Here is a 6,683-nt window from a genome sequence, read left to right as displayed (position 1 = left end):
CCAGTTCTTGATCTCCTGCAGATCTCCTTTTTTAGTAAAGGAGTTAAAACTGCTCTCCTGCAACTTAGCGGGAGCAACATGTCCCATCAATACCAGGGGCCTTTCCCCCCTCCATGCTTTGCAGAGCCATGACGAATTCCTGTGGAGCTAGTGGTCCCTCCAACATGGCATTAACGTCCTCTGGTACTTTTGGCAGCTCTTTACAGAATGATTCAAACAGTTCATCATCTTCTTTATACTCACTACTGTAGAGTTCAGAATAAAAACACACTGCTCGTCTCCGTATATCCTTAATGTCTCTGAGTTCCTGTCCTGTGGCAGAGAGCAGAGCATGAATGAACCTGCTCTGCCCATTCTTTTTTTCCAGACCAAAGAAAAACTTGGACGGTGTGTCCATCAGTGCTGCACTCTGGAAACGAGAGCGGACCAGCGCTCCCTGAGCCTTGGTGCCTAGTAATTCTGCAAGTGCAGATTTTATAGACTTGAGATCTTCAATATGATGTTCCACAATTTCAGTCTCCAGATCGCTCATAGACCTGGTAATGTCCTGAGTGACATTGAGGGTGTACTGCTGACAGAGCTGCTTTATTTCCACCTTTCCGCAATCCCACCAATGTCTCAATGAATTAAAATCCTCCTTACTGTTTTTAAAAACTGCCCCAAAACAACTAAAAAAATCCTTAAAATTAGCATCAGACAACAAAGCTGTGTTAAAGTGCCAGTATGCACTTTTGGGTAAAAGCAGTCGACAAAAAAGCAGGGGTGGTCGACACCAGACTCGAGGACACCAGACTATTAATAATTAGTGTCCATCCTCTGAATGACACGCTAAGCAAGAGCCAACTCAACCTCTTCACTCTGCCCTGTACAGACTCCAGAACCCCGTCACAGTACTTTTTTAAAAACAGTTCATCCCCTAAAACCACTCCCAGATACTTCATCCCACCCATCTTCCAACACAACCCTCCCGGTAAAACCAACTCACTCAGAGAGTGTTTTTTTTACTGACACAGCTTCACTTTTTTCCTAATTCACTTTAGCTGAAGACAGTCTGTTAAAAAGCCTCACATTCTACTCTAAAAGACATTCTCTCTGAAACACATTCTCTCTAAAACACATTCTCCTCTAAAAATACACATTCTCCCCTGTGTATTTAAAACCATCACCAAATCATCAGCAAATGCCAACAGCTTTACGGATGCAGGACATCCAGGGAAAACCACTCCTGTTAAATCTTGTCTGAGTTTGTGCAGCAGGTGTTCGACTGCCAGAGAATGTAACATCCCTGACAGTCGCACCACCCTCTGGACTGCAAAAGGAGCAGCCAGACCACTGTTTATTTTCAGTATGCTTGCAAAATCATGGTACAGTACTTGGATCCTGGATATAAAACAAGGGCTGAACCCGAACACACTGAGCGTTCACCACAGGTACTTGTGTTCAACCCGGTCAAAAGCCTTCACCTGGTCTATGGAAATAAGACCAGTATCTATAGCCAATGAGCCGGAGAGTTCCAAAACATGCCAAATTAAAGTGACTTAGTCACTTATCAGCCTGCTGGGCACACAGTAAGTCTGGTCCACATGTATGACCTCAGCCATCACCTCCCTGAGCCTTAACGGCAGCGCCTTGGACAAGATCTTGTACTCCCCACACAACAGAGAGACCAGCCTCCAGTTCTTTAGTTCCTGTAAGTCACCTTTTTTTGAGAGCAGTGTAACAGTGACTCTCCTGCAGCCCAAAGGTAAACGCCCACCCTGAGAGCTGCCCATACCATTTTGGCTTGGTATGGCATTCTTGCTATGGTTACAGAGGAGGTAACATCTGAGACAGAGATTGGAAGAGGTTGGAAATAAGGTATGTTACCTATATACATTTTTCAATGACACCATCATTTTTGTTACGTTTTGAGGAGTTTAAGTACAGCCCCGCTACATCTGGGTCCTCCACCAGATCCGTATTGAACGGTCCTTTATAGAACTGGGTGGCATATCTTTGAATGTCAGTGGCTGCGGTGAATGACGAACCGTCTCGGAGCGAAGACGGTGTATTATCTTCCTCTGGCCATTCCTGCACTCCAGACCAGCGCACAGGACTGCATTTGCAATGTTGAGTGCAGTCAGAGGAGGTTGCAGCACCCTATGAAGACCTGGCTTCGAATACGGTTCCTGCTTCATCTTTAGAGGAGGATGAGGTGGAAAGCAGGTATGAAGCAAGCCCCATAGCGTCTGCAGCCCCAGCATCAACAGGGGGCGAGGGGGGAGAAATGTTGTCTATGACTTCCTAGCAGCACAAAATAGGAGAGAGGAGGGCCTCTTGGTAGAGCTCCGAGGCCTAAGATCTTCTCCTCCACAGGCTGACCAGATGCCTCAACCCGCCACCCATCCCACCGGTCCATACCTCACCGGTGCTAAACCATTTATACTGCATGAAAAGTGGGATTTTTGTCAGTATGCGGCACTGTAGATTGATGTGGAAATTCAGATTTGAGACTGCACGTGGCAATTTGCAGGCAACACCGAAAATTGATGTATATTGTCGGAAATTGACGTGGGCCTTGCTTGGCAGTTGTCCCCCAATAACCCCCTCCCCCTGATTCTAAGGGAGGCTTAAACATGTAAATGAAAATGCTGTGAGCTATACAAATGCAAATCAGGGTAGCAGGGGGAGTTTTACCCCAGGTGACCTTTTTCGAAAAAGGCGTTAACTTCATTTTAAGAAAATCTCTGGTATAAGTAGATGAGGCTCAGTATAGCCTAATTATAGACCCTTGTATTTAACTTGAATTGATTTATTTAATGAAAGTATGCTAGATTAATTACTGTGTATGTCATTAGCAATGGTTAATGTTATGTAAAAAAGATTATTTATTCTTTTCTCTCTCTCACTCCTGGGAACAAGTTTAAGATAAAACGCCAGTTTTTAAGAAGTTAAAATTTGCATGAAATATTTTGAGATAACCAAGATATTAAAATGTTTAAATATAAGTATTTCTATATTTTCATGGGTTCTGAATGTTTTAAAAGCAGTTGAATTTTAATTCTTATTGTGTGTGAGAGTTCATGACCTGTAAGAGTTTTTACACTTCCGGGTAGACCGGAGCGTGGAAGTGACGAGGAAGAAGGAGCAGAGAGTTAATGGCATCGAGCCGCTGACAGTGGACTGTGTGTGTTGTCAGTGTCGTGTTTTATCACTAACGGACTGTGAGCTGTTGTCGGACGACGTGCTGTGAGTGTGTGAGCTGGACTCTCCATCGCAGTCTAAGTGTTTGTGTTTTAATGGACTCGAAGCAAGTTTGGCTAAGCTAGCTAGCAGGAGCTAAGCTAGCTAGCAGGAGCTAGGCTAGCGGCCCGGCCATTGTCGAGAGGAGGCCTGCGCGGACGGGAGAAGCTTTGCCGGGTCGCCACGAAGAATGTCGCAGACGGACGGAGCTACGCTGCCGCAGAGGGACACGGAGGTTTATCGCTGCGAGCATTTTGTTTTCACAGACTAACCTCTCCTCATAACAAGGCCGCGACCTCCTGTTAGCTCGGAGCCACATCTGCAAGTCCAGATTTACACGATGGCGTCATTTACACAGATGAAGAAACAACATTAGCAGAGCACATGAGGAAGCTGTTCTCAGAAAAACAAGTGTCAAATGCAAATTTACTGCCCTCTGATTCCTCTCCCCTCCCCAGGTAATCCCGAAGGTGGTGCCAGGCGATTGGGTGTTCATAAAAGTCATAAAGAGGAAGTGCTGGTCCAGCCCACGGTGGGAGGGGCCTTACCAAGTGCTACTGACGACGCCCACTGCTGTGAAAGTCGCAGAAAGAACCACGTGGATTCATCTCAGTCACTGCAAACTACAGCCGCTTCCTACCTCAACTGAGTAGTGGGGAAGTCTGGGCTACAAAGGGGCTTGGCCGTATAGAAGCCAAGCGTCTCAAACCCAGTGAAGAAACCAACCGATCCCTGCTCTATTAGGAGGTCAGGAAAAGGCTCGGACAATGCAGAACGCCGTGGCCAACGACCCCGAAAAACCCTGGCATCCAACGCCAAAGACGGGGAGGAGGAAAAAGGAAATGTGCTTTTTGGTGCCACGAGCTGTGGTGCTGTCTAGGGTTAATTACACTAGTGGGACTCAGAATATTCATCTGGTTCATGTCACAAGAAACGTTGGCTCCCATCAAAAGACGAGCCCTGGAGGACAGCCAGGTGAACCACACCGAGTACCCACATGAATTCTCTACGAATAAATGGTGGAGGTTTATGAACACAACTGCACACTTAAACAATAGAACGAACTGTTACGTGTGCACACACATGCCTGTCTCAGCGAGTTCACCAGGACTCTGGCCGTATAACGCTCCGGCCAGGAGGACAACCTGCCTCGTCGGATTTTCCACTCACCCAGGAAACGGAGTGGCATGGTACGACGCGAACTATAAGCAGCCACTCAACATCACTTGGAGTGACTCACCCCTCTCGGACCAAAACCTTTCGGGCAGTACGGACCTACTGGCCTGGCCTCAGCTCACCGGAGCAAGCAGGAGACAGAAACCTTTCCTGATTCCGTCCCCTGGGAATAACGCATCTGGTCTGGAGGAGCCAAGTTCGGACAAAGTCTGTTCCCAATGTCAGGACGCTGTGAGGAGTTCAGCTCAGAGTCGATCGAGGACAAAGAGGGTAAGATTTATTAGATTAGATCCGTTTTTGGTCAATATGACTATTATTATTGATATTATTGATTGTTTTTACAGCTGCTGTAAGCGAGCCAGAGTGTGCTTGCTTGCCGCCATGGACCTGATGTCTGAGGAGGAAGATGCCGTTGTGTCTGGATGGATTGTGCGACCTCCATCCTTTCACAGCCGGGAGCTCACCGAGCTCTGTGCCACGCTGCAGTCACGTGAGAGGCGATTCCAAAGTACAGGGCAGCGCACCACATACGTCTGCAAAAACAGACACTTCGCGGTGCTGTAGGATTTTGGGCCTCTTGTGAGCTTCCTGTTTGTTGTGTGGTCAGATTATGCTTTGTCCATGCTGTGTAATTGTGTTTGTGCTAATAAAGCTCTTTTGTCACAAGGCGGAAGTTGATTTCGATTTTATTAAAGCATGCTTTTTTTTGACCGTATTTTTACTATTTGCTGTGTTTTAACTTTATTTTATTGCATGCTTGTATTTTGAAATATTGTGTGTTTTTTGACGTTGTTTTTACCTCCGCCATCATAAAATTAAGAGCAAAGGACTTACACCTGTAGAGCGAAACGAGTTGGTAGTCAAGTTGGATAAAAGGGAGCAGTCGGACAGAGGAATGGAGAACAACAGGCATCAGGGAGTATAACAGCGGAGAAGAAACACAGAAACACAGAGAGAGAAGAACGGCGTCCACATTGGCCTGAAGCAGATCGAGGACCACCCATGGAGGAGAAACAACACCGATCGCTAGCGGCTGCAAGTGGGAGAAGGTTACACTTCTCCCTTCCGCGTAAGTCTTTCAAAAGACCGGTGTTGTTGTAGCAAACAATTCACAGAAAGTGGTGGCGTTAAAGAGGACATTTAACTGGCCCTGAGCTCTTTTTCCCCCACAGGCTCTACTAAGGGAAGGAGCCAGAATAAGAAAGTGGACGCCAACAGCTGATACACGAACTTTTACCCTCCTGCCCCGTGTTGCTGCATTATTTCATACGTTTTATTGTTTTAGCTGTTTGTGCTCTTTTAGTTTTTTTTACAGAGGAACTTTTAGTTGCATCAGGTGCTTTTGAATAAATATTGTTGTTCCTCAATTTTGAGTGTGTTCACTATTTTAAAGCACCACTGGTTTTTAACTGCTCTCCCCCTAACAAAAAGAACCTTGTGATATTTATCTAAATTTTAATCTTGATTATTTTAAAGAGGTCCTTGGCCTCAACTAAACAAACCTAGGTGGCGTTGTCGGCCCTATTTTACTAGTTATTCTTCTAACATTAGCCTTTCCGCCCTGCCTCACACTTTCTTTGAACAAACAACACCTTCCTGGCAAATGTTCCTTTCCTCAATAAATTCATTCATGTCCTTGATGATATCACAGATATAAATGAATGAATAATAATGAATAAATGAATTTATGAATTATTATTATTATTAATAATAATAATAATAATAATAATAATAATAATAATATAAATTTAAATAAATAAATAAATAAATATTCTCACTGGGTTTTTACATTTATGATGACCCAGGGTGACCAATCACGAGTGATTTTGCTTGTTAATGAGTAGCGGTTTCATCCAATACTGAGTGAGGATATTCAAGCCAGCCCACACATTCTCTGGCAAGGCGTGGTTTCGCTGCTATTCATATGCAAATTGGAGCCATTCGCACCTCCGGAGCTTCATTGATGTCATGATTTGTTTCCAACAATTTTCGGCACAACGCAACGCAATGCCAGATTCACAGCCTGTAAATTGTCGTTAACTGCCGAAAATTTTCGGGCATTTACGGGGCCGAAAATCCCACTTTTCATGCAGTCTTATTGAGTTTTCGCTAACGTCCCTACCGGGGTCCCCAGCAGCTGGTGGGAAACTGCAGCAGGAGGTGGAGGAGATGTTTAAGTTGGGAGTAATCAAGCCGTCTAACTCCAAGTGGTGCAGTCCGCTGGTCAAGTCTTTAAGTAGGATGGGTCACTCCGTATATGCATTGATTTCTGGAAGCTCAATACT

Source organism: Sparus aurata, unplaced genomic scaffold (genome assembly GCF_900880675.1).
Source record: "Sparus aurata unplaced genomic scaffold, fSpaAur1.1, whole genome shotgun sequence".
In the NCBI taxonomy this organism is placed as follows: Eukaryota; Metazoa; Chordata; class Actinopteri; order Spariformes; family Sparidae; genus Sparus; species Sparus aurata.
Note: the sequence above shows the minus strand (reverse complement) of the source record.